General features: G+C 34.9%; 1 protein-coding gene and 1 non-coding gene across 2 annotated transcripts in view; both read right to left on the reverse strand.

The window, feature by feature from the left end:
- The window catches only part of CDH19 (cadherin 19), a 151528-nt gene that overhangs the window by 105416 nt on the left and 25850 nt on the right, over positions 1-20262 (reverse strand).
- Positions 3905-4028, reverse strand: LOC144457346 (U6atac minor spliceosomal RNA). Its single transcript, XR_013486660.1, has one exon. It is a non-coding gene; the product is annotated as a U6atac minor spliceosomal RNA (small nuclear RNA).

The raw sequence follows: 20262 nt of genomic DNA on the forward strand, positions 1-20262 counted from the left end.
AGTCTATTGTCTGTAATAATAAGAAAACAAACAAACAAAAAAAGTCAATTCATGTCTTTGCAACTGAAAATAGCTTAATGCAATAGATAGTTCTACACTTCATTCACATTGTTTCTGCCCAAATAGGGGAGTGAGGGGAAGGTTGGTGGCCCAGTGCAGAGCAGCGGCCCTGAAGTCAGGAAGACCTGAGTTGAAATATGGCCACAGACCAAACACTTGATACTTACTAGCTTTGTGAAGCTGGGCAAGTCACTTAACCCCAATTGCCTTAAAAAAAATAAAATAAGGGAGTGAGGAGCATCAAACATGCACACACACACACACACACACACACACACACACACACACACACACACACACACACCCTCTGGATCAATTTGTCAACAGAATGCAACAATAATGTGACATTTCCCTCTAATCTAGCTCTTCTTTCATCAGCAAATGTCTTGGTCTTTGTCATCTTTTCCCTGATATTCAGTTTATGTGCAACAAAGGAAATACTAGTTATTAATTGCTTAGCATGTGGACATACAAACTCTTGCCCTGTTGCTGCTCATTTTGGTCCTCACTTTAGGTTTTGACAAAGAGTAGTTAGCTTTCTCATTTCTTTCTCCCATGATAGCCTTCTTTACTCACATAATTTTTTTCCTAGAATAATTGGACCTTAGCTGCACGTGGTGTATTAGAAAGAACAAAAGAATTAGGCTACGTCTAGGATCAATTTCAGGCTATGGTATCCGTTATCTTTGTGACCGTAGGCAAGTAATTTAACCTTTCTGGCCCTCAGGTTCCCATCTGCTTCATTGACTTTTTGCAAGGAAAACATTTCCTAACCTTTAAAGTGATTAAAATTTTCAGCTTTTCCCTGACATGGACAATTTTTTTTTGCACACCCACTGTTGATCTTCCCATTTTCTGGACCATATTGTTGCCAAAATCCTAGGCATGGTAATTCTGTCCCTCTAAGCTGCCCTTAGACTATGTGGTTAGTTTTTTGTTCTCTCTGGAAAATATAATGTAGTTTTATGGAAAAAAAAATTTAGACAGTATATTGGACAGAGAGCTAGTGTTAGAATAAGGAAGATCTTCATTCAAGTATCATCTCTAACAAATACTACTTATGTGACCTGGACAAGTCACCTAAATTCACAGTGACCCAGGCAATTTTCTAAGAATTGAGCAGTAGATGCTGACATTCATCAGTAAAAGGAGATTCTCGCTGAGAGTCTCACTACAGTAATGAAATCCCTCAACAGAACCAAACACAAACAACATAATACAATTCTGACTTATTATGATACTAAACTCTATTATCAAAATTTAACTATAGATTTAAATATGCGCTTAAATGACAGGATATAATTCTGTATTTTTGAATGAGCAATTCACAGTTTCAAATATTTGTTATGCCAACCCATATGTTTACCACAATCGTTGATTGTTTTATTTGATTGAATCCCATAAGGTGCTGGTCTGCTTGTAGTGATAAGGCACTGGTAGATCATCTTCAGTCACCAGTGCAGATTTTATTTGTCACAGGCAGGCTAAATAAAGGGAACAAGGGCCAGAAAGGAGTCTCGAAGGCCCATGAGGGCAAGGTTTATGTTTTACCTAAATTTCCAATCTCACCTTGCTGCCACTACCAACCCAACCAAAACAAAATAAAATATAAGCACTTGTGAAACTCAGTGGAGTGAATACTGCAAATATTATTATCTCCATTTTACAGATGAGGAAACCAAACTCCAAGAAATTAAATAATTTGTCTGGGGTCACGTACTTTGCAAGCACTAGAGTTTGAACTTTTATATTGTATTCCCAAAGGTGCTTAATAATTCAAATAAAAATGAATTGAATTAAATTGTTAAGGTAGAGTTGATGCAGAGTCTAAACATTATAAAACTATACATTTTTTTCCTTTTGTTCTGATTCTTCTTTCACAACATGACAAATATGGAAATATGTTTAGCATGATTATGCATTTATATTCTATATCAGATTACTTGTCTTAAGGAGAGTAGAGCAGAGAGAAAAATTTGGAACTCAAAATCTTATAAAATGAATGTTGAAAACTATACATGCAATTTGAAAAATACATTATATATATTATGTTTATATATATATAGTTTATATCAATTATAGTTATATAATTCATTATTTCCTCATTAAGATATTGTGAATTATTTTAATTAAATAATCTCATCAATATTTGACGGAAATTTAGGGCATAAGAACTCTGACTAGTTAACAAGAAAAGACAGATATTTGTGGGAAATACTGGATAACAAGAGAATAATTTGAGAGTAGCATGAGGATACAAAATGTTTGGCGGCAGAAGAGGTGGGGTTAAAAAAATCATTTCTAAAAGAAGGTAGAAAGGCATAAAAATAGAATGTTCTTCCTACCTTGCCATATGGCATAGGGAACTGTAGGTTTTTAATCTGAAACTACACTAGCTTCTCTAATTATAAATATATAATAGTAGAATAAGGAAGATCTGGATTCAAGTCCCATCTCTAACAAATATCATTTATGTGATCTGGACAAGTTATCTAAACACTCAGTGACTCAGGCAATTTTCTAAGACTTGAACAATAATTGCTGATGTACATTGATAAAAGGAGTTTCTCACTAAGAGTTTCATTACAACAATGAAATCCCTCATTAGGACCAAACTGGAGTAATATATTATAATTCTCCCTTATTCTGAAATGAAATGAAAACAAAAGTTATTCTGTAATAAACTATAGAATTTAGAGATGCACAAAACCTTTGAGATTATTAAGTAATAATTTATTGTAGAGTTGAGGAAACTGGAGTCCATTGACTCTAAATAAATAGTTGAAATGTAGTATTTTACATAGTACAAAGAGTAGTAAGCATTGAATAAGATGGGGGTCATAGCTGTCTGGAGACTGCTAGGTGATATAGGAGCTAGAGTAGCCAGCCTGGAGAGAGGAATACATGAGTTTAAATGTGGTCTCAAATGCTTAACTACCTGGTTAAGTTACTTTACCATAATCCTCTTAGTTTCCTCATCTGAAAAATGGGGATCATAATAGGAAATACTTCCCAGATTTATTGTCAGGATCAAAGGAGATAATATTTGTGATGCAGTTTGTAAACCTAAGTGCTATGTAAATATTATTTGTTGTTAGTATTAAATTCATTAAGCATACATATATGATATCTCAAAAAGAATGAAAACTAATGTCACTGCAAAGTATATTGTCGTGCCTCCTTAACTCTCCTAATTTCTGGGGAAAAAACACTATTGGATCATTTTTCTTATAAAATTTCCTCTATACTATTAGATATAAAAATAACAGCTGAATCCAGTTGTTTGTCCTCCATTTTTGAAGAGGACCAATGGCATCATGAAGTGATGTCTTCATTTATCTTTGAATTGGATTTAAGTGAGGCAGAGTTGACAAAGTCATCAGCCTCACTCTCTCTTGTAGTGTGGTTGAAGTCCAGTGGCAAAAATAAAGATGACTGACAATGGTCTGGGATGGGGTAGATGACCTTGGTGTCTTCAATATCTGATCAATCTGCAAGAAATCCATAGTGCCTGCTTCAGCTGCCTTAATGGCCTTTGGAACAAATTGTTCTAATCTGCTAAATTGGGGGGGGGGGTGGAGAAGTGGAAGACAGGAGCTTAAAGTGCTCGAAGTAGACACACCCCTTCCAGCCCCCAACTCAAGGATGCGTTTGAGCCTGTTGGTTACCCTCAACCTGGTTTGATCTGTCTTTTGAGACAAGCTGTAAATGTAACAGCTTCTTGGAGTCACAGGTAAGAGTTTACTGCTAGGTAGACACCAAAGGTGGATGAACAATCCTGAAAAGGGCTTGACAAGCCCTCACACTAGAGGTCTTAGTCCTCCTTGAATACCCCATATACCCCAAACCATGGTTTGATGCCATAGAGTAGGTGGCACTGCCTTAACTATGTATATGTGTTCTAAAGACCACTAGGACTTCTTCCATCCTTACCAAGGGGAGTGCTATCCTCTCACTTCATTTAACATGGCTGACTCCAATAAAATAGTTTTAATGATCAAAGATTTACTGCTCTTTTCTTTGTGTTGCTGCTTAAGGAGATACAGGCAAAAGAGCATTGTCATGACTCTAGAGGTTATGCTTCTAAAGGAAGTATAAACAATATAAACACATGAATAAATAATTAATTTCATTTCAGTAATTCATTCAGCACATAGATATTAGACCCCTACTATTGTCAGTCAGTCAATAAGCATTTATAAAGTACCTACTTTGTGCCAGGCACTGTACTACATTCTGAGGATATGGAGTCAAAAGAAAGTTACTGACCTCAAGAAGCTTAAAATCTAATGTAGAGAACAAGCAAACAACTATGTAGAAACAAATTTTATCTACACAACATAAATAGGAAATAATGGAAGGGGCTAGAATTAAGAAAGGCTGGGTAAAGCTTCCTGTAGTAGATGGTATTTTAACTGCAACTAAAGGGAAACCAGAAAAGCCAGGAAGGACAGATGAAGAGGAAGAGGATTCCAGGCATGGGAGTCAGCAAGAGAAAATTAATGGAAATGAAAGATACAGTATCTTGTTTATGAAACTGTAAGGAGGCCAGTGACACTAAATGAAAGAAATATGTGGTAGGGAGCAGGGAGTAGAAAGACTGGAAAGGTGGACATGGGGGCTAGGTTATGAAAGACTTTGAAAGCCAAATGGAGGATTTTGTATTTATTTTGGATATAATAAAGAGTCATTGGAGTTTATTGATTTTGGGAGTGATGATATGGTCAAACCTAAATTTTAAGAAAACACTTTGATGGTCGAATGGAGGATAGACTTAAATGGGGAAAGACTTGTTGCAGGCAGACACATCAGAAAGCTATTGCAGCACTGGTCCAAGTGTACAGTGAAAAGGTTCTGTACCAGGATGGTGGCATTATCAGAGGAAAAAAAGAAGTCATATTGGAGAGATGTAAAGATAAAATTGACAGGCCTTGGTAATAGTTTGCATATGGAAGGTGAGAAATAGTACATGGTCAAGGATGATACTTAGGTTGTGAGCCTTAGGGACTAGGGATGTTGCAGTTCTGGATGATAGCAAAATCAAGAGTATGTCTGTTTTTGTGTGTGGTTGAGGTAGGGTAGAGAAGTAGGTCATGAGAAGTGAATAGATTGAGGAACTGAGTGGTTAAGTTGTCTGAAAGAGAATCAATAGGTATGCTGAAGTTCTCAAGTATGAGGACAGAAGTTGGGGAATAAAGAAAAATCAGGTACTGAACTTAATTGAAGAAGGAGGAGAAGTGACTTAGAGGTCTGTAGTCAAAAGTTATGAGGATTTTGATTGGTGGAAGATGTGGATTTTATGAAACCACAAGGAGGAGAGGTTTAAGAGTGATGAAAGTAGCAGGAGAACCTGGGAGTGACAATATGGAGTGAATAGTATTCAACATCCCTCACCTTGATCAGTGAGCCAAGAGGAAGGAGTAAAGGTATGGCCAGTACAGATAAAAAGTTAGCCAGGGAAGTTTTTTCATCAGAGAGCATCCAGGTTGCAGTGATTACTAGGAGATGGAAAGAGTGGGATAGGAAAATATTTAAGATTAAGGAGCATGTTGCCTATAAATGAGATATTCTAGAGAGCATAGCAAAATGGGTAAGATAGTATTAGTTTGGGACTTTGGATTGGGAGAGTTGAGGGGAATGGAAAAAGAAAATGTGTCATGAGGATTGGGAATGGGATTTGGCTGCTGGCTTGCAAAGATGTGTAGGATATAATTAGGCATATGTTAATTATTTAGGAGGTAATACTTTATCCAAGTTTCACAGGAAACTAGGGATTTGAAGAATTGTAAATGAGGAGGAAAGACATTCTTGGCATGAGTGATATCCTATACAAAGGCACAGAGATAGGGAATCAAGGGGCTTGCATTGGGAAGAGCAAGTAGGACAGTTTGGCTATAATGCAGGGGTGAATGAGTGAAAGTAATGTTCAATAATCTGCACAGATAGACTGGATCCAGGTTGTAGAGAATTTTATATGCCAAACTTAAGGGATTAAATTTGATTCAAGAGGCAATAAGGAGCTACTTTTAAAAAGCTTGTACAATATATGAAATATGCATTTATTGCAGACTATTGCCAATTTGTGTAGATATTGTATTCTTCTTCTTATGGAAGAGCTTTCAGGAGAGCTGATACTGTGCCCTAAATGTCTTTGTATCAGTTTGAGGGGATTACAGTAGCGGGACAGGAGAAGTTATAGCTGTGAATAAAATGGGATTTGTATATTATGGGTCACAACAAAATTAATAACAAAAGTCATACACATGTACATTCTAGCCTTATTGCATGTAATTTTTCTTCTGCAGTTTATGTTCTCGGCATCTTGGACTGTTTACCTGTTCATGACCACAATTCTGTGCTTTTGTCAACAGCACTCTCTGTTTGTGAAATGCCTTCCCGCACAATTCTACCTTTTGAATTCTTCCTCGTAATTCAAGATAGCTGAAATGCTGCCCTGTTTGGAACTCTTTCTGCTTCCTAAAGAGTACTTTTTTCCCTCCTCAGATCTTTTCTAGCCCTTTGTTTCTATCATTCTTATGTAATTACCTTATTCTAGTTTTATTTTAGTAATTTGGGTGCATGCTCCCTCCTTTAATTTGCTCTCTCACATAAATTCCTTTAGATAGGACACATTTCTGTCTACCTCAACCTGAGCATAATTCTTTACACATGTCAGGAACTAAATAAATATCCATGCAGTCAAAATTTGTTGAATTCTATAGCATCTCTTTGTACCTGATCTCTGAAAACTGAACTGTTCACACTTAATACAAATCAAGATTTTTTTTTACATGCTTCACTTCTATTCTAGATTAAAATACAAACTAGTGAGGCACAGTGAAAACAGCTTTAGTCTCACAATCAGAAGAAGTGTATATGAATCCTGGTTCAGTCACTTACATCTCTGTAGGCAAGTCACATGGTTATGATCCTTGTATTAGTTGCTTTAAAGGATTTTGAAAAGGAGGGCACTTCATAAGCCTTCTGGTGATACATCGTTGTGAATTATTATTATTATAAGTAGGTATCAATTCAACATTCATAGACTATTACTTGGCTTTTAGGGGTTGTTTTGTTTGTTTGTTTATTTGTTTTAAGACTTAAATAGGGAAAAGGAGACCCAGTTGAGTATCAGAGAAAACTGTGGGGCTCCATCATCTTCTATTATTTATCTTCTGTACAATTTTCTGTCCTTCTGTAGCTCTCAGAAGTATATTAAATATTCTTTAACTACGCAATGAGAAAATATTTCCTGAATCTTTTAGCTTCTAGAAAACTTTAAACGTTATTCAATTTGGCTACACCTGAGAGCAGTTTAAAAAAAAAAACCTCTGCAATTTCTTTAAAACATTAAATATTAACATGATTTTTAGTACTTGATATGGTTCCATTTTCTTTGAGAATGGGTGGGCAAATAATTGTCACATGTGAATTATACTGTGACACAAAGCTCTGTGAATTCTAAAATTAGGTCAACAGCCATTTAAAGATTCCCAGTACAGATAAAATTATTTGAGAATATGTCAATAGTATTATAAACTTATTTGTGAAGATAAATACTGTAAGCTCACTTCAGCAGCTCATTTATTTCAAACCATATTTAAAAAGAACAGAATTTTAATATTTCACCATCCTTCAAAGTTATGTTTTCTTTTTGTTTGATAATTTAGGACCTGTATTAAACTAACCTTACTACCACAACTGTGAATGTGATTCCTCACCTCAAAAATTTTCAGTAACTGACTTCTTACTAGTCATAGGAAGAAAAAAATAAACTCTTTTCTCTGTCATATCAGTCTCTACAATTTGGCTACAACTTACCTTTGTTTTTTCTTTTTTTCTTTTTTTAAATTTTATTAAATTATTTTGATTTATCAACAATCACTTCTATATGCTTTTGAGTTTAAAGGTTTTTCTCCCCCTTCCTCCTCCCCACCCTCCCCAAGATGCTGCACAATCTGATATAGGCTTTACATTTAAATACCCATTAAGCATATTTTCGCATTAGTGAAATTGTAAGTAAAAATTAAAACCAATAGGAGGAACCATCAGAAAGATGAAACAAAACTCAACAGAAAGCAAAAATAAGTGATAGCGATTCAACTTCCATAGTTCTTTCTTTGGATGTGGACAGTATTTTCCATCCCTGAGGCCTCTGGAGATGTCTTAGGTCCTCATAATGCTGAGAAGGATTCAGTTTAACAATCTTAGTCATCGCATAATGTGGCTGTTATTGTGCACAAAGTCCTCTTGGTTCTGCTCACTTCACTCAGCATCAGACCATATAAGTCTTTCCAGGTTTTTCTGAAGTCAGCCTGTTCATCATTTCTTCTAGCACAATAGTATTCCATTACATTCATATACTACAACTTGCTCAGCCATTCCCCAATTGATGGGCATCCTCTCAATTTCCAACTCTTTGCCAACACAAAAAGAGCTGCTATGAATATTTTTGTACATGTGGGTCCTTTTCCCATTTGTTTGATCTCTTTGGGATATAGCCCTAGAAGTGCTATAGCTGGATCTAAGGGTATACACATTTTTGTAGCCCTTTGGGCATAGTCCCAAATTGTTCTCCAAAATGGTTGGATCATTTCACAACTCCACCAACAATGTATTAGTGTTCCAATTTTCCCACATCTTCTCCAACATTTATCATTTTCCTGTTTTGTCATGTTGGCCAATCTGATAAGTGTGATGTGGTACCTCAGAGTTGTTTTGATTTGCATTTCTCTAATCAATAACGATTTTAGAGCATTTTTTATATGACTATAGATGGCTTTAATTTCTTCATCTGAGAACTGTCTGTTCATATCCTTTGACCATTTATCAATTGGAGAATGGCTTGTGTTCTTATAAATTTGTCTTAATTCTCTATATATTTTAGAAATGAGGGCTTTATCAGAGAGACAGGTTTTAAAAATTCTTTCCCCGTTTTCTACCTTCCTTCTAATCTTAGTTGCATTGGCTTTGTTTGTGCAAAAACTTTTCAATTTAATGTAAACAAATTTATCCATTTTGCTTTTCATAATGTTCTCTATCTCCTGTTTGGTCATGAATTTTCCTGTTCTCCGTAGATCTGATAGGTAAACTATTCCTTATTCTCCCAGTTTACTTATGGTATCAGCTTTTATGTCTAAGTCATGAACTCATTTTGACTTTATTTTGGTATATGGTGTGAGATTTGGGCCTATGCCTAGTATCTGCCATACTCTTTTCCAGTTTTCCCGGCAGTTTTTTTCAAAGAGTGGGTTCTTATCCCAGAAGTTGGGGTCTTGGGTTTATCAAATAATAGATTACTATAGTCATTGACTTCTGTGTCTTGCATATTTAACCTATTCCATTGATCCACCTCCCTATTTCTTAGCCAATACCAAGCAGTTTTGATGATTGCTGCTTTATAATACAATTTAAGATCTGAATTGCTAGGCCACTTTCCCCTGAATTTCTTTTCATTAGTTCCAAGCAGTTTTGATGATTGCTGCTTTATAATACAATTTAAGATCTGAATTGCTAGGCCACTTTCCCCTGAATTTCTTTTCATTAGTTCCTTTGATATTCTGGACCTTTTGTTTTTTCCAAATGAATCGTGTTATTATGTTTTCTAACTCTACAAAATAATTTCTTGGTAGTTTGATTGGTATGGCATTGAATAAGTCAATTAGGTTAGGGAGGATTGTCATTTTTATTATATTAGCTCAGCCTACCCATGAGCAATTGATGTTTTTCCAATTATTTAGATCTGATTTTGTTTGTGTGAAAAGTGTTTTGTAATTGTGTTCATAGAGTTCCTGGGTTTGTTTCGGTAGGTAGACTCCTAAATATTTTATAATGTCTACAATAAGTTTAAATGGGATTTCTCTTTCTATCTCTTGCTGTTGGGCTTTGTTGGTAATATATAGAAATGCTGATGATTTATGTGGGTTTATTTTATAGCCTGCAACTTTGTTGAAGTTGTTTATTATTTCAAGTAGTTTTTCACTTGTTTCTCTAGGGTTCTCTAAGTATATCATGCTGTCATCTGCAAAGAGTGATAGCTTTGTTTCTTCTTTGCCTATTTTAATGACTTCAATTTCTTTTTCTTCTCTTATTGCTAAAGCTAAGTTTCCAGTACAATATGAATAACAGTGGTGATAATGGACATCCTTGTTTCACCCCATCTTATTGGAAATGCTTCTAGCCTGTCCCCATTACATATAATGCTTGCTGAAGGTTTTAGATAATGCTATATTATTTTAAGGAAGACTCCATTTATAGCTATGCTTTTTAGTGTTTTTAATACGAATGGGTGTTGTATTTTATCAAAAGCTTTTTCTGCATCTATTGAGATGACCATGTGGTTTCTGTTGGTTATGTTGTTGATATGCTCAATGATGCTGATAGTTTTCCTAATATTGAACAAACCCTGCATTCCTGGTATAAATCCTATCTGGTCATGGTGTATTATTCTTGTGATTAGTTTCTGCAATCTACTTGCTAGTATTTTGTTTAAAATTTTTGCATCTATATTCATTAGAGAAATTGGTCTATTATTTTCTTTCTCTATTTTGACTCTTCCTCATTTAAGTATCAATACCATATCTGTGTCATAAATAGAATTTGGTAAGACTCCTTCTTTACTTATTTTCCCAAATAGTCTATATAATATTGGGATTAATTGTTCTTTAAATGTTTGATAGAATTTACTTGTAAATCCATCTGGCCCTGGAGATTTTTTCCTAGGGAGGTCATCAATGGCTTGTCCAATTTCTTTTTCTGAGATGGGGTTATTTAAGTATTTTACTTCCTCTTTGGTTAATCTGGGCAATTTATATTTTTTGTAAATATGTATCCATTTCACTAAGATTGTCAAATTTGTTGGCATATAGTTGGGCAAAATAATTCCTAATTATTGTTTTAATTTCCTTTTCCTTGGTGGTAGCTTCTCCCTTTTCATTCTTGATACTAATAATTTGGTTTTCTTTTACTAGTAATTTGGTTTTCTTAACTTACCTTTCAACACTTGCTTAATATTACTCATTCCTGTTTATGTGTTCTATATTCCAACACAACTCAGCTGTGCTTACTATTTCTAGTATATTCTTTGTCCTCTGTGAATTTTCTCTGACTAACCAGCATGCACTAAATAAACTCTTTCCACAGCGCTTCCTGTTAAAATCCTCTTCTGCCTTCAAGGCCCAGCTGCAGGTGCAACTTTTTCTATTCAGTATCCACATATCCCCTTAGCAGAACATGATAGCTTCTTCTTCAAATTTTCTCAGAGACTATTGATTATCTAACTCTCTCCTTAGCTCTAGTGAAGTCTTTCCTTTATTATATTTTTGTGTCCTCATGGTATAATATGGACTTATTGAGTATCAAGAATGAATGATTGTGCACTTTTTAAATCCAAATCAATGTCTTTTTTATAACAGGGAATTAGTAAATATTTGTTAAATGAAATGAAATGAAATGAAATTAACTGTCAGGTGTTAGTGCCTAATTTGCAACTTTATTTAATGTTGGGCAGTTCACTTAATCTTTCTGGGGCTCATCCAAATGTATTAAAGAATGTGATTATTGAGCCATTGTAAATGGCAAAGCTGAATAAATATAAGGAAAAGGCAATCTTGGGGGTAAAAAGAGAAACTTTATAGAAAACAGTTCATATACAAGAGGTTTTTGAGGTTTTAATGGACTGCAGGTCCAAAGTGAAAAAAAAGTGTTGTATGGCACTGTTAACACACTGCAGCCTAGTTGTTTGTAGCAGGACAAGTTCAATTTTGAAATTATGGTGTTCCATGTTTGTTGTTGGTTTTTGTCCTTCATTCTCAAAGAAGACCAAAACAACATCATTCTGTTAGGGTCAAGGAACAACACATCTGACTGTGTCTGATCACATCAGTAAGAGTTCAATACGCTCTACCACAGATCAGGCACACGTAGTCCATGTGAACATTTGGAAAGCAGATGTCTCTGACTTTGTGTATCTCATGTTTCTTTTAAGCTATTGCAATTCTGCTTTTATCATAAAACACAGAAACTTCTTTGATACAGGCACACCATGCTGTCTGCTCCTATGCTAGTACATCTGTCTGACATACATAGTTATATACTTATTTTTTGATGAGGCCATTGGGGTTAAGTGACTTCCCCAGAGTCACACAGCTAGTGAGTATCATGTGTCTGATACAAGATTTGAACTCAGGTCCTCCTGACTCCAGGCCAAGCTACTCTATCCACTGTGCCATCTAGCTGCCCCTTGTCCCACCTAGCTGCCCCTCTGATGTACATAGTAGTATGTCTAACAATTGATTCCAAAGTTCTTCAGATAGAATATCCTCATATCACTTCTTCTGACTTCCGTGTGAATGATTGCCTTGTGTGAGTTCTCTGTAAAATAGTCTTTTCAGCAAGCATACATTGAGCATTCAAACAATGTGGCCAGTCCATTAAAGGTGTGCTATCTATAGTAAAATTTGAATGATTGATAGTTCAACTTGAGAAAGGACTTCAGTGTCTAGTACCTTATCCTGCTAAGTGATCTTCAGAATCTTTCTAAGACAAGTCAAAAAGACTGGCATGGCAGTGGTATACTTCCAAGTTTCACAGGCATTCAATCAGCACAACAACTCTGTAGACCTTCAATTTGTTAGGGAGTCTAATACCTCTTTTCTCCTATATTTTGTGGAGCCTTCCAAACACTGAGCTAGCTCTGGCAATGTGTGTGTTAACCTCATCATCTATGTGTGGACGTCACTGGAAAGTATATTGCCAAGGTAAGTGAATTTATCTGCAGCATTCAAAATATTTTGATGGTATGGTGCTGCCCAGTAGAGAATCTCTGCTCTTTATTTATTTGTTTGTTTGTTTGTTTATTTATTTATTTAGATATGCATTGTCAGGCCAAAAGCAACAGAGAATCAATTCATACTTTGTTGCATCTGAGTCTCAGTGGCTGTATTGAATGCACAATCATTTGCAAACAAAATGTTACGTACCAACTCTCCCTTTATTTTTTTCTTTTAGCCTTTTCAACTTAAATAATTTACCATCAGTGCAGTAGATGCTAGTTTAGTCCTCACTGAAACTATCTGACAATTCCACTGAAAACATCATGCTAAAAGGCATGGGGGGGGCAATCACAAAGCCCAGCTTCGCTTCATTTGTGAATGGGAAAAAAACAAGAGCCTCATTTATTATCCAGAAACTAAGGAATCATGTCATCATGAAATTGATGTACAATGCTGATGAACTTACCTCGGCAACCAAATTTTGCCATGATTTTCCACAAGCTATTCTGACTGACAGTACCAAAGGCCTTGACATTCCATGACACACAGCCATGACAAAGTGAATATTGATTTTTTTAAAAGATTGTTGTTGGTAGAAGCTTGTGGTTACTGAATGTGATATACCATCTCTTAAAGGTAAGTCAGCCCACATAATTTACCTGTATTTTACAGTTTTTCCTATTTATTACAATCTCCCTTTTTTGTAAAAGATAGGTGAACTAACTAAATAAGCTTTCCATTCACCTCTATACCATAATCTGGGCAATAATGATTTGATTTTTCCAGTGTGAATTGCCAGATTATTTTCATCTGAATGCCTCTGGATGTCACTGAGCAAACCTCATGATACTCTATTGAGGCTTTCTGCAATAAACACAATGCAACCAACTAAATGAAGATCCCTTTTAAATCAGAATTTTGAACTCTTTTTCATCCATAGTATAAACCTTTTCCCACTTGGACATGATATCTTCCATGACACAAAACAAAAACTTTGGCAAAAATAAACCCCTCTGATTTACAATTAACTTGATACTGAATATTTGATAATATACAACATTAGGAAATTAAAAATAAAAGTATGGTTCACTTCTCAGAGTTATAATGATTTATATTGCATTATTTATTTTTGATATCTTTATTTGCCAAAAATGAGCATTTAAAACCATGTTATTCAAACCCAGGAAGTTTATGAACACAATTACAAAACTCTTTTCACATAAATAAAATCAGATCTAAATAATTGGAAAAGCATCAATTGCTCATGGGTAGGCTGAGCTAATATAATAAAAATGACAATCCTCCCTAACCTAATTGACTTATTCAATGCCATACCAATCAAACTACCAAGAAATTATTTTGTAGAGTTAGAAAACATAATAACACGATTCATTTGGAAAAACAAAAGGTCCAGAATATCAAAAGAACTAATGAAAAGAAATTCAGGGGAAAGTGGCCTAGCAATTCAGATCTTAAATTGTATTATAAAGCAGCAATCATCAAAACTGCTTGGTATTGGCTAAGAAATAGGGAGGTGGATCAATGGAATAGGTTAAATATGCAAGACACAGAAGTCAATGACTATAGTAATCTATTATTTGATAAACCCAAGACCCCAACTTCTGGGATAAGAACCCACTCTTTGAAAAAAACTGCCGGGAAAACTGGAAAAGAGTATGGCAGATACTAGGCATAGGCCCAAATCTCACACCATATACCAAAATAAAGTCAAAATGAGTTCATGACTTAGACATAAAAGCTGATACCATAAGTAAACTGGGAGAATAAGGAATAGTTTACCTATCAGATCTACGGAGAACAGGAAAATTCATGACCAAACAGGAGATAGAGAACATTATGAAAAGCAAAATGGATAAATTTGTTTACATTAAATTGAAAAGTTTTTGCACAAACAAAGCCAATGCAACTAAGATTAGAAGGAAGGTAGAAAACGGGGAAAGAATTTTTAAAACCTGTCTCTCTGATAAAGCCTCATTTCTAAAATATATAGAGAATTAAGACAAATTTATAAGAACACAAAGCCATTCCCCAATTGATAAATGGTCAAAGGATATGAACAGACAGTTCTCAGATGAAGAAATTAAAGCCATCTATAGTCATATGAAAAAATGCTCTAAATCGTTATTGATTAGAGAAATGCAAATCAAAACAACTCTGAGGTACCACATCACACCTATCAGATTGGCCAACATGACAAAACAGGAAAATGATAAATGTTGGAGAAGATGTGGGAAAATTGGAACACTAATACATTGTTGGTGGAGTTGTGAAATGATCCAACCATTTTGGAGAACAATTTGGAACTATGCCCAAAGGGCTACAAAAATGTGCATACCCTTTGATCCAGCAATAGCACTTCTAGGGCTATATCCCAAAGAGATCAAACAAATGGGAAAAGGACCCACATGTACAAAAATATTCATAGCAGCTCTTTTTGTGGTGGCAAAGAATTGGAAATTGAGAGGATGCCCATCAATTGGGGAATGGCTGAGCAAGTTGTGGTATATGAATGTAATGGAATACTATTGTGCTATAAGAAATGATGAACAGGCTGACTTCAGAAAAACCTGGAAAGACTTATATGGTCTGATGCTGAGTGAAGTGAGCAGAACCAAGAGGACTTTGTACACAATAACAGCCACATTATGATGACTAAGATTGTTAAACTGAACCCTTCTCAGCATTAAGGATCTAAGACATCTCCAGAGGCCTCGGATGGAAAATGCTGTCCACATCCAAAGAAAGAACTATGGAAGTGAATCGCTATCACTTATTTTTACCTTCTGTTGAGTTTTGTTTCATCTTTCTGATGGTTCCTCCTATTGGTTTTAATTTTTACTTACAACTTCACTAATGTGAAAATATGTTTAATGGGTATTTAAATGTAAAGCCTATATCAGATTGTGCAGCATCTTGGGGAGGGTGGGGAGGAGGAAGGGGGAGAAAAATTTTCAACTCAAAGGCTTATAGAAGTGATTGTTGATAAATCAAAATAAATTCATAAAAAAATTATAATAGAAAAAAAAAAGAAAAAATTAAAACTATGGTATTTGGAGGATAAATTGAAGATGTGCAGGATGTGTACAAATTAGTGTGTCCTTATCCAACTTTCCTGTCTTCAAATATATAGAGGACTGTCATGACATAGTGACTTTTGCATTAGTGATAGTTAATAAATCATAGATCTTAGAATTCTAAAGCAAGAGACCTTCAAAATCAAGTATTCCAAAATATGGAATGTTAAAACACAGGATAGATTACCCTTACTGATGATGTGATAGAAAGGTTTTCTGTACTGAATGCATGTAAAGATGGACTACATAACCTCTAAAGTGACTTTGAATTCTAAGATCCTCTGGCTTTATAATATTAGATTCTCCATATGAACAGGTTGGTCGCCATTTTTTCTCATATGGATGTACATAATCTTACAATAAAAATTTCATCAAAAGTTATATTTGAAGCAATTCATGATTTGTGCTATAAAGAAACTGCTCAGCTTAACTATATAGTTAAAAGATATTTTGGAGGAGATTTTTATGTAAAGGTTAATATAGCAAGTATATTTAAATTTAATCCATGTGACATTTACAATGATGAAGAAATAAAAAGTGCATTGGTTTTCCAAATAACTTGCTCCTAGTAATAGCAGAACAATAACTTATGGATTACATTATACATATTTAAAAGCAGTGGCATGGCATAGTACAGAGAATGCTCTATTTAGCATTAGGAAGACCTAATTTGAAATTCAGGTATTGATACTTACTAGTTTTGTGAAGAAGTAAAAGATATTTAATGTTTTTTGTGTCTCAGGGACTTTATGAAGATATATCTACCAAGTCATACATGGACTGAGATAATTCCTTATACTGACATCATCATAGATATTCCTTATGTTGAAATCTACTTAGAACATAATATTTGGAGCATAATTCCTGACATTTTTGTTCTATATCCAGTCACAAGATGTATAGCTCATGTTAATCTGAAAACTTAAGAATATATTGCATATATGCTTTGTAATTCATTTTTATTTTGTATGAAATTTAAACAAGAGTGAAATTGAATTATTAAGCAGCAATCCTATGTGCTATCTAAATAGCAAGGTTTGATGAGTAGAAGCAATTTCTAGGGGACTGAGAGGGTACAAAAATTATTTAGTAAATAAACGTGTCAAAGTCATGTCTTTATAGGCCCCAGTCAGGCACTTGGCTTGCTATATTCCGTTTAAGTCTCAGAAAAACTAGCCACATGTGCCAACAAGATCAAAAGGAAAAAAAACAATATCATAATCCTTGACTTTTTGAAGCTGTAGAACTAAATCCTACCTGGCTTTTATTTTCCTTGACTGAAATAACTATGCTTCATGACTCTGGAATTATCAATCTACTTGTGCAGGGCTTAAAGTTTACAAAGTGATTTGCATACAAGAACCTTGCTAAATGAGTAATGTAAGTGTTTCTATCCATTTGAAAGAGGAGGAAAGCTGAGGCTCTGGGAAGTTAAGGAACTCTGCTAGCATCACAGCTAGTTAATGAATCAGGCATAATTTTCAGACCTATGTTTCTTGACTTAATTAAAATTCACTTTCCATTAAGCTTCTCATGGTTCACCATGAAAAGTTGTTACCATCACACATTTTCTGTCAGAAACTGTCCAACTATGGAGTGGAAGAGGGAGGACCCCTTGGAAAAATATTATGTAGCATCTTTTCTCACTTGAGCCTTTAAAACCAATATAAGTTAATAAATTTGTGGTCTAAGCATAATTTTTAGGATCATAATTAAAGATATAAAAACTACATAGAATTATAAAGGTATAGAGGTTTTTTAAGCTATTAACAATATTAACTATTTTAGATTTAAACTTCATGGGAAAAATAGATCTTATGGCAAATAACATTCTTTATGCTACAATGACAGCGAGAAATAACACTGATTATTTTTAAAACAGTAACAGTATTATACAGTATTTTGCAGAGTATTATGCCAGCATTGTACAGAGTTTGAATTTTGCAAATATTAAAAGAAATATATGCCAGCTCATAAGTAAAATCAGCAAAGATGAAAAAGTGGTCTTACTTGAACACCTATTACTCTCATTTTTCCAAAGCTGCAGAGACCATTTGAGTACCAGGAATTGTCTAGTGAAAGGACTAGTAAAAGGGAAGAATGCTGACAAGGGAATAAAGATACAGAAAACAAGCAAGAAATTCTCACAACTTCAGAGCTGGAGGGGTCATTAGATAGGATGTTTTAAAAGAGTAACAGCATGAAATTGTAACTTTCATACAACTGTAGTCTGCATTAAAAGAGAAATCTCAAAAGTGTCTAAAGGAAATCAACTAGGATAGTGAAAGTCCTGAAGTTTGCATGTCTGACATTGCCCTTTTTCCACCTTTCCAACTCAATAAACTCCCAATGTTGCTTGTTACCTCTAGGATCAAATAAAGTTCAATGTTTGGCATCTTCACTACCAGACTAGTAATGTGAGCCTCGTCAAATCACATAATCTCTATTGTGTGTGTGTGTGTTTATGTGTGTGTGTGTGTGTGTGTTTATGTGTGTGTGTGTGTGTGTGTGTGTGTGTGAGAGAGAGAGAGAGAGAGAGAGAGAGAGAGAGAGAGAGAGAGAGATGGAGGGTGGGAAAGAGGGAAAGAGGAGAAAAATAGAGGGAGGAATGGAGAGATAGTATGTGAAAGAGTGAGAAAGAGGGAGAGGGAGGGAAAGAGAGAGGGATAGAGAGCAAGGGAGTGAGTGAGAGTTGGAGAAATGGGGGTAGAAGGGGAAGAAAGGATAGAGAGGATTGAAAAGAGAGGGAAGGAGAGAGAAAGAGAAAAGGATAGAAAGTGAGGGAGTTAGTGAGAGGATGAGAGAGATACCCTAAATACCTTTTTGGACTTTCTACATTTTATTCGCCACCATGCACTTTGTTGTTGTTGTTCAGTTTTTTAGTCGCTTCTGACTCTGTAATTCCATGAACCTTTCTACATGCAGTTTTCTTGGTAAAGATCCTGGAGAGGTTTGCCCTTTCCTTCTCCAGTGGCAATCAGGGTTAAGTGACTTAGTCAAGGTCACACAGCTAGGAAGTTTCTGAAGTTGGATTTGAACTTACTTCTTGTCTCTAAATCCAGCACTCTATCCACTGTAAAATCTGACTGCCTCTTGCACTTCATAATCCAGCTACACTTGCTGGACTACTCCTCACAAACCTAGAATCTATGAACTGAGATTGCAAAGAAGCTAATTTCAGAAGGTTTAATGTCAGAAAGAAAACAAACACCATGGCAATTCCTAAAGAACTATGTATATAAAAGCAAGAAATGCTATTCAAGTAGATAGTGGCTATTCCCTAGCTGAATGCCTTCAAAAAAAGCCATATATTTTCTTAGTGGAATGATATGGTAGAAGAGCTTCTTATTAAGATATAGATTGGACTTAATGGCCTCTGAAGACTTTTTCAAGTCCAAGATTCTATGTTTCTAAGTTGCAATAAATAATAGCATCATTGAATACTTGCATATAAATCAAGAGAAAAATTAATAACAATGCAAATAATTTCTATAATATGAGTTTATGCGGTAGTTTCATCTTGTTTTCTTCCTCCAATAAATAGTTTGAATATTGCATTTACTTTGTAACTGTATTTGACTATTTTCTCTTCCTTGATTTATTATTTTTTAACACACATCTCATTAGTTCTCACAGTGTTCTCATGAATTAGGTAAGCAGCAAGCGTTATTTTAGCTGGGGTTTTTGTGATGTTAATTAACACTAAGTTGGTGGCTAATATTTGGAAACTAGGCAAGCTGAAGTTGTTAAATTGTTACTGTTAACAAAAGTGCTTTGTTACATTTAATAATGAAAATGGCTACAAATTTAAGTGTGATGAAGGTAGGATAGCTACATAACCAAGGATAAGGGCCACAATATATTAACTTTTCAACATCAAAAACTTATCATTTTAAGCTACAGGTGTGTAACAGGTACCATTACAGAACACTAAATCAACCAAGACGTAGCACTTTCCCTCAGACAAAGAAGACATAGCTTAATAATGACAGTGAGCATTTGTATGTCACTTTGAATTTAATTTACAAAATACTTTAAGATTATGTCTGTAATCTGAAATTATTATGGCAAACTACTTTCCTCAATTTATCTTCCCTCAGGTCCAATTATATCTTTATGGTTTCCTTGGTTTTCAATGTATGGGGTTGAGGTGGAGGTGGAATGAAACCTTTAGCTACTTGAGCTTGGCCAGTGCCAGGAGGAAGTAACTTTAATAATAGGTCACATTTATATAGCACTTAAAAGCTCACAACATTGGTTAGACAGATGGTAAATGCATTAACACATTCTATATATGAGGGAATAGAGGTATAGAAAGGTTAGAAAACTAGCCC

This window comes from Phascolarctos cinereus, unplaced genomic scaffold (assembly GCF_003287225.1).
Source record: "Phascolarctos cinereus isolate Bilbo 61053 unplaced genomic scaffold, phaCin_HiC Scaffold_4;HRSCAF=312, whole genome shotgun sequence".
NCBI classification, from domain to species: Eukaryota; Metazoa; Chordata; class Mammalia; order Diprotodontia; family Phascolarctidae; genus Phascolarctos; species Phascolarctos cinereus.